This window comes from Hordeum vulgare, chromosome 4H, assembly GCF_904849725.1.
Source record: "Hordeum vulgare subsp. vulgare chromosome 4H, MorexV3_pseudomolecules_assembly, whole genome shotgun sequence".
NCBI classification, from domain to species: domain Eukaryota; kingdom Viridiplantae; phylum Streptophyta; class Magnoliopsida; order Poales; family Poaceae; genus Hordeum; species Hordeum vulgare.
In genome coordinates, this window is record NC_058521.1 from 357691994 (window position 1) to 357707741 (window position 15748).

The following is a 15748-nucleotide window of genomic DNA, read 5'->3' on the forward strand; positions in this document are numbered from 1 at the left end:
CTGCCGCTGCTAAAGAGGCTATTATCCAAGCCGAGCTGATGATGCAATGGAGAAAGGAGGTGTTTGAGGCTAGTAAGTTGGCGTATGACGCCAGCTCGACACTCCACGCGAACATCCGAGTAAGTTCCACTGTAAGTTAATTTTCGATTGAATCTTGTCAATCTTGATTTACACCCACTGGGGTTTGCCATGTTGTTGTTTGTCGTTAGTCCAGTGGGGGCACGCTCAGTGAACCCACTGGGTGTAGTCCCCGAGACTTTTGTTGAATGCTTGCATCAGCAGGAGTCTGAATTGGAGAGGTATGATCTTCTTTGGACTCGAGCAGGCCAGACCTGGTCGAGTGTTTTTGTATCCAGTGGGGGCACTCTTAGTGCACCCACTAGGTATAGTCCCCGAGACCGTTGTCGAGTGGTTGCCTCGGCACGGGTCTGATTTGGAATCAGTTAATGTTTTACCCTGGCAAGACGGGTCTGGCCGAGTAGTTTTGTATCCAGTGGGGGCACGCTAAGTGCACCCACTGCGTGTAGTCCCCGAGACTAGTGTCGATCGTTTACGAAGGGCAGTAGTCTTAAGAACTTGGGTGGGTGTGGCGGGCCGCTAATTGGTCGAATGAATTGTATTTCTCTAGTCGGAAGTAGAAAAATAGCTGTGTCGACTGAAACTTATTTATCCACTTGGAAGTAGAAAAAAATTGAAGCGTCGACTAAAACAAGTTGTTGATGTTTTTCAGAAGGCTTGCGAGAGACGGTCGCAATATGCCAAGATAGAATCTGAGAAGAACCAGCTGCAGCTGGAGTATGATGCTATGAAGAAGGTGCTTGAAAACAAGGATCTAGTCCTTGTAAAGCTTAAGGAGAAGTACGAAGTTGATGAACATAAGCTTGTGTACTTTAACAGGTTGGTGGAAGAAAACAAGAAAATGAAGAAAGAAAGAGATGTGTGGGTAAAGAAGCTTGACTCCATGGCAAAGAGGGGAAACACCATAGAAAAGTTTGTAAAAGTTTTCCTTTCCAAGATGCTTGCAGCCTTGATTGGTACGTCCTCTTTGCCGAGTGTATTTTTAAAATTTTCGCTGAATGAAATGTGACTGATGCTTCATTTTCCTTCTTCCACCGAATTTTTTCCGGACCTGGAGAAATAGACCTTCGAGGTGGAGCCATACCTGGACCCCATTAAGATACCTGTCCCAGATGACTTGGCCATAGATATGTATCGCCTCAACTGTCGCCTCGTGAAGGTTCAAGGGTATCTCACTCGACTGCGAGTTGCTGTGGGGGATAAACAAGGAACTGTGGCCTGAGGATACATTCCTTGTTGATCTGGAAGCTGTGATGGACCGCTTGGGCCGGGTTCCTGACAGGGTCCAAGCGTGGAAGAAATCTGCTGCATGGTGTGGAGCTGATGTTACCCTCTCACTCGTCAGGGTTCATTCTAAGCAGGCGAGAGAAGATAAGCTGAAGATGCTCCAAGTGGCGAACACCAAGAAACTCTAGTTCGAGGATTTCATGGAGACTTTCATCAGTGTTGTGACTCGCATTGCTGATGGAATTGATCTCGATACTTTTGTCGAGCCAGCAAGTCCCGGAGGTCCTTGAGGAGGAAATTGCTGCTATTCCTATAATACTTTAAATTTTCCTCGGTATGCCTAGTGGTTGATGTACCGTTAAACTTCGTTCGGGTGTGGAACCCGAGTACTTTATGGAAGCATGGATGACTTTGATCTGTGTTGAGCTCTTTTGAGTTTATCTGCTTTTGAGATTTGCAATATTTGCTTGGTTTCATTCGAGCGAATATTTGGATTTTTTTTGACTTAGGAGATTTGTTCGCAGCTAAGTTTCTTTGTGTGAAGTCTTCCTTTCACTCAAATTATATCTTTACTTAGGTTAATCTTGTTCACAGCTAAGCATCCGAGTGTGCAAATTTTTCTTCACTCGGAGTATGTTTCGTACTTAGGCGAAGACTGGTTCGCAGCTAAGCATCCGAGTGAATAGTTTTTATTCACTCAGAAGGGTTTTTTAACTTAGGCGAATCATGTTCGCAGCTAAGCCCCCGAGTGTGAGGATCGCTCTTCACTCGGAGTATGTTTTGTACTTAGGCAAAGACTGGTTCACAGCTAAGCATCCGAGTGAATAGTTTTTATTCACTCAGAATGGTTTTGTATCTTAGGCGAATCATGTTCGCACCGAAGTTCCCGTGTGTGAGGATCGCTCTCCACTCGGAGTACGTTTTGTACTTAGGCGAAGACTGGTTCGCAGCCAAGCATCTGATTGAGTAGTTTTTATTCACTCAGAGGTTTTGTAACTTAGGTGAATCATGTTCGCAGCTAAGCCCTCGAGTGTGAGGATCGCTCTCCACCCGGAGTACGTTTTGTACTTAGGCGAAGACTGGTTCGCAGCTAAGCATCTGAGTGAATAGTTTTTATTCACTCGGAAGGATTTTGTAACTTAGGCGAATTATGTTCGTGGCTAAGCCCCCGAGTGTGAGCATCACTCTCCACTCGGAGTACGTTTTGTACTTAGACGAAGATTGGTTCGCTGCTAAGCATCTGAGTGAATAGTTTTTATTCACTCGGAAGGGTTTTGTAACTTAGGCGAATCATGATCGCAGCTAAGCCCCTGAGTGTGAGGATCGCTCCACTCAGAGTATGTTTTGTACTTAGGCGAAGACTGGTTCGCACCTAAGCATCCGACTAAATAGTTTTTATTCACTTGGAAGGTTTTTGTAACTTAGGAGGATCATGTTTGCAGCTAAGCCCCCGAGTGTGAGGATCGCTCTCCACTCAGAGTAGGATTTGGGCGTGTAGCCACTCGACCGGAATCGACAAAATTTGAAGAAGTTATGACTTTGACGACTTTATTCAGCAAACTTCATCTGTTACATCGGATCAACCAGTGATCAACCATAAAAACGTTTGAGCTGATCTGCATTCCATGCGCGCGGCTGGTCAATCCTCTTCTGGAGATTGTAGAGTTGTTAGGCTCCATTCTTCAACACCTTGGTCACGAGGAAAGGCCCGTCCCAAGAAGGAGCTAGCTTATTGGGCCATTGCTGATCCACCCTGAGTACCAGATCACCTTCATGAAACGCACGACTACTTACATGCCTTGAGTGAAAACGCCGTAGGTCCTATTGAAAAACTGTAGATCAAATCAGCGCCATCTCCTGTTCTTCCTTCAAAAGATCCACTCCATATTGACGTGCTTGCTCGACTTCAGCTTCTGAATAGAGATCCACTCGGGGTGAACTATGAAGCAAGTCACTCGGTAGAACGGCTTCAGCTCCATGGACCAGGAAGAAAGGTGTTCGCCCAGTCGACCGGTTCAGTGTTGTCCTCAGACCCCAGAAAACAGAAGGTAGTTTAGTCACCCAAGCGCCCGCGGCATACTCAAGGTCTTGCATGAGTCAAGGCTTCAATCCATGGAGGATAAGGCCATTCGCTCGCTCAACTTGGCCATTGGTTTGAGGATGGGCAACAGATGCATAATCCACTCGGGTCCCTTGGTTAGTGCAGAAGCGTCTGAATTCATCCGAGTCTAAGTTCGACCCATTGTCCATGATGATGCTGTGTGGAACTCCATATCGGAATGTGATTTCCTTCACAAACTTGATGGTTGTGCGGGAATCTAGCTTCTTGATTGGTTTAGCCTCGATCCATTTGGTGAACTTGTCGACTGCAACGAGCAATTGTGTGAACCCACTCTAACCTGTCCGGAAAGGCCCAACCATATCGAAGCCCCACACAACAAACGACCAGATGAGAGGGATAGTCTTCAGAGCAGATGCAGGTTTGTGGGAAAAGTTGGAGTAGAACTGACAGCCTTCACAATTGTCGATGAGATCTATGGCCATTTCATTCTCGCGTGGCCAGAAGAATCCAGATCGGTATGATTTGACAACAGTGTTCCGACATGATGCATGATGACCACATGTCCCCGAGTGGATTTCTTCCAGAATCAATTGGCCCTCCTCAAGGGCGATGCATCGTTGAGCTACGGCGGTCACATTCTCACTATAGAGCTAATCACCCATCACTGTGAAGGCCTTTGATCTGCATACAATATGTTGGGCTTCATCTTCGTCCTCTGGTAACTCTCGCCTTAAGATGTATGCAATATATGGAACTGTCCAGTTGGGAGTAATTACCAAAATCTCCATGATCAGATCGACCTCTGCTGGAACATCAACTTTAGTCGGATCGGAAGCACTTGTTGGTTGCGGGGCTCTTCAGTGAAAGGATCTTCTTGCACAGACGGAGTGTGCAAGTTTATCAAACATACATTGCTGGGTACAGGCTTCTGAGTAGATCTGATCTTAGCCAACTCATCAGCTGCCTAGTTCTCTAGTCGGGGTACATGATCGAGTTCTAAGCCTTCAAACTTCTTCTCCAGCTTCCTCACTGCATTGCAATATCCTGTCATGGCGGGGTTCCTGACGTTCGACTCCTTCATCACCTAATTGACCACCAAATCTGAGTCGCCGTAGACCATCAGTCGTCGGACGTCGAGTGAAATGGCCATACGCAACCCGTAAAGAAGAGCTTCATACGCAACTTCATTGTTGGAGGAGTCAAAGTTAATCTAAAGCATATAATTAAGATTGTCACCTTTTGGGGACATCAGTACCACACCAGCACCGGACCCATTTAGCATTTTGGATCCATTGAAGAACATAGTCCAATGCGCTGACTGAATCTGGGTTGGCTGTTGCTGTTCCACCAACTCGGCCATAAAATCAGCAAGGGCCTGAGACTTAATGTCTTTCTTTTCTTTAAACTTGATGTTGAATATAGCAACTCCATGGCCCATTTAGCCACTCGGTCCGTTGCATCCTGATTGTGAAGGATTTCTGATTTCTGATAGTGGCACATCACTCATGACTAATATAGAGTGATCTTGAAAGTAATGTGCCACTTTCTTTGTTGTCAAATACATTCCCTAAAGATGCTTCTGGTAATGGGGATACCTTTGATTCGAAGGAGCCAACACTTCTGAAGTATAATAGACTGGAAGTTGAACCTTGTAGGCTTTACCTTCTTCTTCCCTCTCAACAGTCAGGACTGTGCTGACGACTTCATTAGTGGTTGCGATGTATAGGAGCCATGGTTCTTTGTTGTGCGAAGCAGCAAGCACCGGCAGGGTGGAAAGAAGAGCTTTGAGCTCCACAAACACTGCTTCTGCTTCATCATTCCACTCGAACACATCTCACTTCTTCATCAATTGGTATAAAGGCAATGCCTTCTCACCGAGACGAGAGATAAATCGATTCAATGCTGCCAGACATCCTGTAAGTTTTTGTACGTCATGCACTCGCACGGGGCTCTGCATTCGGACGATGGCGTCGATCTTCTCGGGGTTAACGTCCATCCCTCGTCCAGAAACGAGAAAACCAAGTAACTTGCCGCCAGGAACGCAAAAAGTGCACTTAGCTGGATTTAGCTTGATGTCGTACTTTCTCACATTAGCAAATGTGTCTGCTAGATCAGTCAGCAGGTCGGAACCTTTGCGTGACTTGACCACAATATCATCCATATACGCTTGAACATTCCGACTGATCTCGTCGAGCAAACACTTCTGGATCATGCGCATGAAGGTTGCCCCAGCATTCTTCAGACGGAAAGGCATAGTGATGTAACAGAAACACCCGAAAGGGGTGATGAAAGCTATTTTTATTTCATCTGGGTCAAACAGACGGATCTGATGGTAACTAGAGTAAGAATCCAAAAAAGACAAACGCTCGCATCCCGCAGTTGAATTGATAATCTGATCAATGCGGGGGAGCGGGATGTGGTCTTTCGGAGAGGCCTTATTAATGTTCTTGAAGTTGATACACATGCGAAGGTATTTGTCCTTCTTGGGAACCATGACAACATTTGAGAGCCACTCGGAGTGGTAAACCTCGGCATGAATTTGGCCTCCAAGAGTTGCGCCACATCCTCGCCGATTGCTTTCCTCTTCTCTGATGCAGATCGTTGCAAGCGCTCCCTGACCGGCTTCACCTTTGGATCCACTTGCAAATGGTGCTCAGCCAGCTCCCTGGGTACACCCGGCATGTCAGTAGGCTTCCAAGCAAAGATGTCCCAGTTCTCACGGAGGAACTGGGTGAGATTGGTTTCCTATTTGTTGTTGAGTGTCGTGGATATGTTGGTTGGAGCAGCATTGGGATCAGTCGGATGGACGCTCATTGGCTTGACCTCACCTGCCGACTAAAAAGCGGACTTAGAAGTAGGCTTCTTGGAGCGCATTAGGTCAGCTAGGCCGGCAATCCTCTGGTACTCTTCCAACTCTACCATGGCCATTTGCTGATCTGCAATCTTTGAAGCTTGTTGCAAACACTCTTCAGCTCTCTGCCGATTGCCGAAAACAGTGATGACCCCTTTAGGACCTGGCATCTTCATCTTTAGGTACACGTAGCATGGTCGGGCCATGAAGCGTGCATAAGTAGGATGACCCAGGATAGCATGGTATGCACTCTGGAAGTCCACCTCCTCAAATGTCAGCTTCTCTTTGCGGAAATTTCTGTCAGAACCAAAAACAACATCTAGCCCGATCTGGACGAGTGACTTGGCCTTCTTCCATGGGATAACTCCATGAAAGGACATGGTGCTCTCGTTGAGTCGGGACATCGGAATGCCCATACCCTTGAGAGTTTCTGCATATTGGATATTCAGCCTACTCCCTCCTGTTGGGTAACGTAGCCAAATTCAAAAAATTTCCTACGCCATATTCAGATCTTCTTGTGGAGAAACCAGCAACGAGAGAGGGGTGAGAGCATCTTCATACCTTTGAAGATCGCTAAGCGGAAGCGTTGCTATAATGCGGTTGATGGAGTCGTACTCGTTGCGATTCAGATCGCAGTGTGATTCCGATCTAGTGACGAACCACGACACCTCCGTGTTCAACACACGTGCAACCTGGTGACGTCTCCTGCACCTTGATCCAGCAAGGAAGAGGGAGAGGTTGGGGAAGAGCTCCGGCAGCACGACGGCGTGGTGGCGCTGGAGCGACGAGGTTTCCTGGCAGGGCTTCGCCAAGCACCGTGGGAGAGGAGGAGGAAGAGAGACAGGGCTGCGCCGAGAGAGAGATATTGTCGTGTCTCCAATGGCCAAAACCCCCACTATATATAGGGGGAAGGGGAGGGTGGAGCACCCCTTGGGGTTCCGAACCCTAAGGGGTGCGGCAGCCCTAGATGGCGCGAGGAGGTGGCGGCCAGGAGGGGAGGAGGGGGTGGCGCACCCCCTGGTGGGCCTAAGGCCCACCTGACTTAGGGTTTCCCCTTTCCCTCTCTTGGGCGCCTTGGGCTGGGTGTGGGGGGCACACCAGCCCACCCAGGGGCTGCTTCCCTCTCACACTTGTCCAATGTAGCCTCCCGGGGCTGGTGGCCCCTCCCGATGGGCCTCCTGAACCCTTCCGGTGGTCTCGACACGTTGCCGGTGGTGCCCGAAACATTTTCGGCGTCCAAACCCATCCATCCTATATATCAATCTTTACCTCCGGACCATTCCGGAGCTGCTCATGATGTCCGGGATCTCATTCGGGACTCCGAACAACCTTCGGTAAGCTCGTATAACAATTCCCTATAACCCTAGCATCATCGAACCTCAAGTGTGTAGACCCTACGGGTTCGGGAGGCATGCAGACATGACCGAGACACATCTTTGGCCAATAACCATCAGTGGGGTATGGATACCCATGGTGGCTCCTACATGTTCCACGATGATCTCATCGGATGAACTACGATGTCAAGGATTCAATAAATCCCGTATACAATTCCCTTTGTCTGTCGGTATAGAACTTGCCCGAGATTCGATCGTTGGTATCACTGTACCTTGTTCAATCTCGTTATCGTAAGTCTCTTTAGTCGTTCCGTATCACATCATCCCGTGACTAACTCCTTAGTCACATTGAGCTCATTATGATGATGTTCTACCGAGTGGGCCCAAAGATACCTATCCGTCACACGGAGTGACAAATCCCGATCTCGATTCGTGCCAACCCAACAGATACTTTCGGACATACCCGTAGTGCACCTTTATAATCACCCAGTTACATTGTGACGTTTGATACACCCAAAACACTCCTACTGTATTCGGGAGTTGCACAATCTCATGGTCGAAGGAAAAGATACTTGACATTAGAAAAGCTTTAGCATACGAAGAACACGATCTTGTGCTAAGCTTAGGATTGGGTCTTGTCCATCACATCATTCTCCTAATGATGTGATCCCGTTATCAATGACATCCAATGTCCATGATCAGGAAACCATGATCATCTATTGATCAACGAGCTAGCCAACTAGAGGCTTGCTAGGGACACATTGTGATCTATTTATTCACACATGCATTAATGTTTCCCGTTAATACAATTATAACATGAACAATAGACGATTATCATGAACAAGGAAATATGATAATAACCATTTTATTATTGCCTCTAGGGCATATTTCCAACAGTCTCCCACTTGCACTAGAGTCAATAATCTAGTTACATTGTGATGAATCGAACACCCATAGCATTGTGGTGTTGATCATGTTTTGCTCGAGGAAAAGGTTTAGTTAACGGGTCTGCAATATTCAGAGCCATGTGTAATTTACAAATATATATCACTCCTCTCAGGACCTGGTCCTGGATGGAGTTGTAGCGGCGTTGCATGTGCTTGGTCTTCCGGTGAAATCTGGGCTCCTTGGCTATGGCAATGGCTCCAATGTTATCACAGAAGAGTGTCATCGGACCTGACGCGCTTGGAACCACTCCAAGGTCGGTGATGAAGTTCATCCAGATCCCTTCATGAGCTGCTTCCGAAGCAGCTATGTACTCCGCTTCACATGTAGATGCTGCCACGACGTCTTTCGTTCTGCTGCACCAGCTCACTGCCCCACCATTCAAAACATACATGTATCCGGTTTGTGACTTAGAGTCATCCGGATCTGTGTCGAAGCTAGCATCGGCGTAACCCTTTACGACGAGCTCTCCGTCACCTCCATAAATGAGAAACATCTCCTTAGTCCTTTTCAGGTACTTAAGGATATTCTTCACCGCTGTCCAGTGTTCCATACCGGGATCACTTTGGTACCTCCCTACCAAACTTATGGCAAGGTTTATATCAGGTCTGGTACATAGCATGGCATACATTAGAGATCCCACGACTGATGCGTAGGGGACAATACTCATCTTCTCTCTATCTGCTGCCGTGGTCGGTGACTGAGTCTTACTCAATCTCATACCTTGCAAAACTGGCAAGAACCCCTTCTTCGAGTTTCCATATTGAACTTCTTCAATATCTTGTCAAGGTATGTACTTTGTGAAAGACCTATGAGGCATCTCGATCTATCTCTATAGATCTTGATTCCTAATATGTATGCAGCTTCTCCAAGGTCCTTCGTTGAAAAACTCTTGTTCAAGTAGGCCTTTATGCTCTCCAATACCTCTATATCATTCCCCATCAATAATATGTCATCCACATATAGTATGAGAAAATCTACAGAGCTCCCACTCACTTTCTTGTACAGACAGGCTTCTTCATAAACCTATATGAACCCAAACGCTTTAATCACCTCATTAAAGCGAATGTTCCAACTCCGAGATGCTTGCAACAGCCTATAGATGGAGTGCCGGAGCTCGCATACCTTGTTAGCACTCTTAGGATCGACAAAACCTGCTGGTTCCATCATATACAACTCTTCCTTAAGTTACCGGTTAAGGAACACTGTTTTGACGTCCATTTGCCAAATTTCATAATCAAGAAAAGCGGCAATTGCTAACATGATTCAGACTGACTTTAGCTTCGCTACGGGAGAGAAAGTCTCATCATAGTCAACTCCTTGAATTTGTCGAAAACCCTTTGCGACAAGTCGAGCTTTAAAAACGGTCACATTACCATTTGCGTCAGTCTTCTTCTTGAAGATCCATTTATTTTCTATGGCTTGCCATTCAACGGGCAAGTCCACCGAAGTCCATACTTTGTTCTCATACATGGATCCTATCTCGGATTTCATGGCCTCAAGCCATTTGTTGGAACCCGGGCCCGCCATTGCTTCTTCATAGTTCGAAGGTTCACCATTGTCTAACAACATGATTTCCATCACAGGGTTGCCGTACCACTGTGGTGCGGAACGTACCCTTGTGGACCTTCGTGGTTCAGTAGCAACTTGATCCGAAGCTTCATGATCATCATCATTAACTTCCTCTTTAGTTGGAGTAGGCGCCACAGGAACAATTTTTCGCGCTGCGCTACTCTCCGGTTCGAGAGGGGGTACAATTACCTCATCAAGTTTTACTTTCCTCCCACTTACTTCTTTCGAGAGAAACTCTTTCTCTAGAAAGGATCCCTTCTTGGCAACAAAGATTTTACCTTCGGATCTAAGATAGAAGGTAAACCCAATAGTTTCCTTAGGGTATCCTATGAATACGCATTTCTCCGCTTTGGGTTCGAGCTTTTCTGGTTGAAGTTTCTTCACATAAGCATCGCAGCCCCAAACTTTTAGAAACGATAGCTTAGGTTTCTTGCCAAACCATAATTCATACGGTGTCGTCTCAATGGATTTAGATGGTGCCCTATTGAAAGTGAATGATGCAGTTTGCAATGCGTATCCCCAAAATGATAGCGGTAAGTCGGTAAGAGACATCATAGATCATACCATATCTAATAAAGTGCGATTACGACATTTAGACACTCCGTTACGTTGCGGTGTGCCAGGCGGCATCAATTGTGAAACAATTCCACATTTCCTTAGGTGTGTGCCAAACTCGTGACTCAAATATTCTCCTCCACGATCAGATCGTAGACACTTTATTTTCTTGTCATGTTGATTCTCAACCTCACTCTAAAATTCCTTGAACTTTTCAAATGCTTTAGATTTGTGCTTCGTCAAGTAGATATATCCATACCTACTCAAATCGTCAGTGAGAGTGAGAACATAATGATAGCCACCGCGAGACTCAACGTTCATTGGACCACACACATCAGTACATATTATTTCCAATAAGTCGGTTGTTCTCTCCATTATCCCTGAGAATGGAGCCTTAGTCATCTTGCCCATGAGGCACGGTTCGCATGTGTCAAATGAGTCAAGGTCAAGGGACTCTAACAGTCCATCGGTATGGAGTTTCTTCATGCGCTTAACACCGATATGACCAAGGCGGCAGTGCCACAAGTATGTGGGACTATCAACTTTACACCTTTTGGTATTCACATTATGAATATGTGTAACATCATGATCGAGATTCATCAAGAATAAACCATTCACTAGTGGAGCATGGCCATAAAATATATCACTCATATAAATAGAACAACCATTATTCTATGACTTAAATGAGTAACCATCTCGCATTAAACAAGACCCTCATAGAATGTTCATGCTCAAAGCTGGTACTAAATAACAATTATTAAGGTTTAAAACTAATCCCGAAGGTAGATGTAGAGGCAGCGTGCCGACGGCGATAACATCGACCTTGGAGCCATTCCTGACGCGCATCGTCACCTTGTCCTTAGCCATCCTCCGTTTATTCCGTAGTTCCTGCTTTGAGTTGCAAATGTGAGCAACAACACCGGTATCAAATACCCAAGAGCTACTACGAGCGCTGGTAAGGTACACATCAATAACATGTACTCCTTCCATTCCTTTATGACCGAGGGTATAATTATACACATGTTAAGACGAAATTGACCTTGGCCAAATCATTGATTAGAGGCAATAAAATCATTTAGGCTAGGAAAGTAAGAGATACACACAATCATGATAGATGCATGCAACCAGGGGAGAGATACTTTTCTTTTTTTGAAGGTCGAATGATGGAATTACAAAGAATTAGAAGAAATGTGAAAGGGTGTTATATCAACTAGAGGGGGGGGGGTGAATAGGAGATTTTTAGAATTTCATCACTGAGGAGATTCCTTTTGAGGAAATTCCTCACTGATGACTAACTTGCAGCGGAAACAGCAAAGGATCAGGAGTGCAAAGTATCACTACATCAGTTTTCAAGGTGAGGAATATGAAAAGCAGTTTGCACAGTATGCAGACACAGAGAAAACAGGTGAGGATTAACTCGCGTGAAGAATTTGGGGTTGAGGAATTTCAGAGAAAGTCTTTGGCAAACTCTTCAAACAGTGACAATGAAAATCTTCAACACACAATATGAGGAATTTAAAGATTTGAAGAAATAGAACCCGTTTCATAGTGAAGACAGTGGTTGATGACCTAGTTCCAACTGCTGTGACAATTGTACATCTGGTTTGGAGCGGCTTGGTATTGAAACCAAAAGACACACAGTCCCGGGACACACAGTCCCTACCGTACTCTCCTTGAGCTAAGAACACATAGTCCTTGCCCATCACTCGTGGTAAGTCTTCAGGGCAGACTTCCAAACCCTCACAAACTTGGTCACCTCGCGATCCAGAATTGACTGCTGGATTGCTCTAGACCATGACGCCTAACCGTCTGGAGGATGCACAGTCCTCAAAGGTCAAAGGCTTCGGTTCCACACAAGAACAAATTCTTCAGTGATGCTCAATCACTTGGTTTTTGGTTTGTCGTTTGGTGTTTGGGGTATTTCCTCACTGATGTTTTACTCTTGAAGACTGTGAGGAATTTGGGTTGCTCTTATGACAAGTGTTAGTTTCTAACGGAGCAGCCAACCAGCTAATGGTTGTGAGGGACGACTATTTATAGCCTGGGAGCATCCCGACATGATTTGACATTAATGCCCTTAAATATATGACCGTTGGTGTGGATAAGATCAGTGATGTGGCGTGAATTGCGAAAACGGTCGGGACCCTCAACTGTGGGAGTCCTCATGTATCTCATATTCCTCACTTGAGGCTTTTGGTAGGATTAGGCTTGGGTTGAGCATGATGAGGAAATTCATTCGAAAGTGTTACCTCGACCCCCTTTAACAGTACGGTGTTCCTATGACTCAAGAGTGAAGAAAATAAAACAGAAAGAATAAATCTTCATGCTTCAAAGTCTTCAGATTGATTTTCTTCACGACACACTGAATTCCTCATCTTCAAAATCTTCATGAGGAATATCAATTTCATCGCAATTTCTTCGCGATTCAATTCTTCAACAGAAGACCAATTTCGTGAGCCGAAGATATTCATTTTTAGGGGTCGATATTCATCGAATATTTCAAACTCGTCAGTGACTTATAGATCCTGTGTACACTCATGAACACATTAGATACTTAACCTATAAGTCTTCAAACCACCAAAATCACTAAGGGGCACTAGATGCACCTTCAATCTCCCCCTTTTTGGTGGTTGATGCCAATTAGGTTAAGTCTTCAACGGGAATAAAAATATGAAGTGTAAATACTCATTTGAGGAATTTGAAATCAAGATACACGGTGACTCCCCCTAAATATGTGCATGTCTTGAGGATTTTGCTTTTCACAACAAATGCACATTGATGATTTATATCATGGAGATCTCCCCCTGAGTCTTGTAAATCATGCATAGAATGAAGAAATTGAGAATGCATAATGACAAATGGTATCTGACGAATTCTAGCATGCGTGGATTAATATTTTGAGGAATAAGCAAGCGAAGAAAAACGTTCAAAAGCGTCAGAGTACCATCAGGCTTAAGTTACAACTCATTACATAAAACACTTCAGAAGAGCCAAGAGTTTGTAACTTAATAAAGTTCATAAGCCCCAAAATATATCCCGCGTGAAGACTAACTCAGATTTCTCCCCCTTTGTCATCAAGTGACGAAAAGGGACAAAACTGAGGACTAACACCCCGTGAAGACTTTCACTTCTTGGCAGTTGCGGAAGACGCGTGAGGATTCTTGGGAGCAGGATTCCTCCTTGGACCAATGGCAGTGTCTTGTTGGTCTTCATCAGATTCTAAAGTGCGGAATGAAGAAAAAGAACTGTCCTCAAGGTCTGGAACTGGAATTGGCCTGAATTTCTTCTTTGATGGCCATGACCAGTCGAAGTCCTATGCAAACTCCAATTCTTCAAGTTCTGCTGGAGTCTTCAAATGAGCCAGTGTGTCCCAGGTGCAATCAAAAACCTAATGAAGATAGTGATGATTAAGCTTCACTGCATTCTGAGTCTCACTAAGGGTTTTCACAATGGCGCCGAATTGGCGTTTGACCCACTTGTGATTGCGATCGATCTTTTGGTGAAGACTGAGGAGTAGCTCTCTGTTATTCAACACACGTGGGGCAACTGGGTTTGGCGGCGGTGTTTCAGTATCATCCCATGAAAAATATGCATCTGGTTCACGAAACTCGCCATCAAGGGGCCGACTGCCTTCATCGATCACGGACTTGCCTTTTCCTTCAATGGCTCGAAAGTCTTTTTGTTGACTCTGATCGGAGGCATATATCCAAGGTGATTATTGAAATCAGCATGATAGTTGATGCCTAACCTGCGTCTGATGAATCTCATGATCCATGGAGCGTAAATCTTCAAGTCAAATAGTGATATGGCATTGTCAGCCAGAGTCCTCAAGAAGAGATCGTGAATGTTTATGGGGATGCCATGGATGATGTTGAAGAGGATATTCTTCATGATGCCTACAACATCTTCTTCATCATGATAGCCCTTGATTGGAGCAAGGACACTTCAGAGAATCCTATAGACAGTCTTGGGTTCATACTTCAGATCTTGGACCAGGAAAGTCGTTCTTGGTGGTTGATCCTTGGCCAAAGGCTTCATGAGGACTTCCATGAGCTTATTGGGCAGCTCTCGTTCATCATACATCTTCACGACCTGTTCTGATGGAGTTGACAAAGGAAGTTCTCGCAACTGCTCATTTGCAGGGGCCTTGAAGTGTGTGTGCTGCGTCATCCAATCCAGCACCCAAGTGTTGATATCTGTGGAATCTCCGGAGATATGTAAAGTTGCACAGAATTGAAGAACGATGTCACTGTTCCAACCGCAGATATCAGTGCAAAGTGGGAGCAGACCTGCTCCATGAAGGAGATTGAGGACTGGTGCGAAGGAAGGAATTTCTTCAAGCTCAACATGAGGAATACGCCTGTGCTGAAATATTTTGTTTCTTCCACAAAGCACATATGTATAATAGTTGAGTTGAGTCCTTGTCCAAAACTTCATGTGCCTGATGCGAGGCTTTTCATAAGGATTTTCTCCGATGAAATACATGCGTTGCTCATAGAACGCTTCCTTCTGAAACTTTGGCCGCTTGGAGAAGGGAAGATGCTGCGTGGGCTGAAGGTTATGCTGCTTCCCTTAGGAGAGACAATCATGGCAGTCTCAGGATTGACAACCACAATAGTAGTTTCTGTATTTGGCGCAGGGGCATTTTCTTCACCATGTTCCTCAGGATGAGGAATTTCATCAGCCTGTGCACTAGGTTGACGATTTTGCTCAGGGTGAGGATTTTCTTCTGCCTGAGCTTCTGACTGAGGATTTTGCTCAGGAGGAAGAATCTCTTCATGTTGAGCCTCAGGTTGAGGGTTTTGCTCATGATTTGGATTTTCTTCGGGCTGAGGCTCTTTTCCTTGGTTTTCCTCAGCTTGAGGAGTTTGCTTGGTGGAGGAGCCAAATTCTTCAACTGGTGCAGCTGATCGTTGAACTGGTTCTTCAGGAGGAATGAAGGTCTGAGGACTTTCATCAATTTGAATTTCCTCATCTGTGTGTTCCTCAGACTCAGCAGTCTTCATTTCCTCATCAGTCAGATGCTCCTTGTCTTTGCTATCGAAGGGAATTATTTCATAGGATGGAGAAATCTTGAGAGGTACAAGATCCAAAGGAGCATTCTCTTCAAGAGATTTGAGGCTC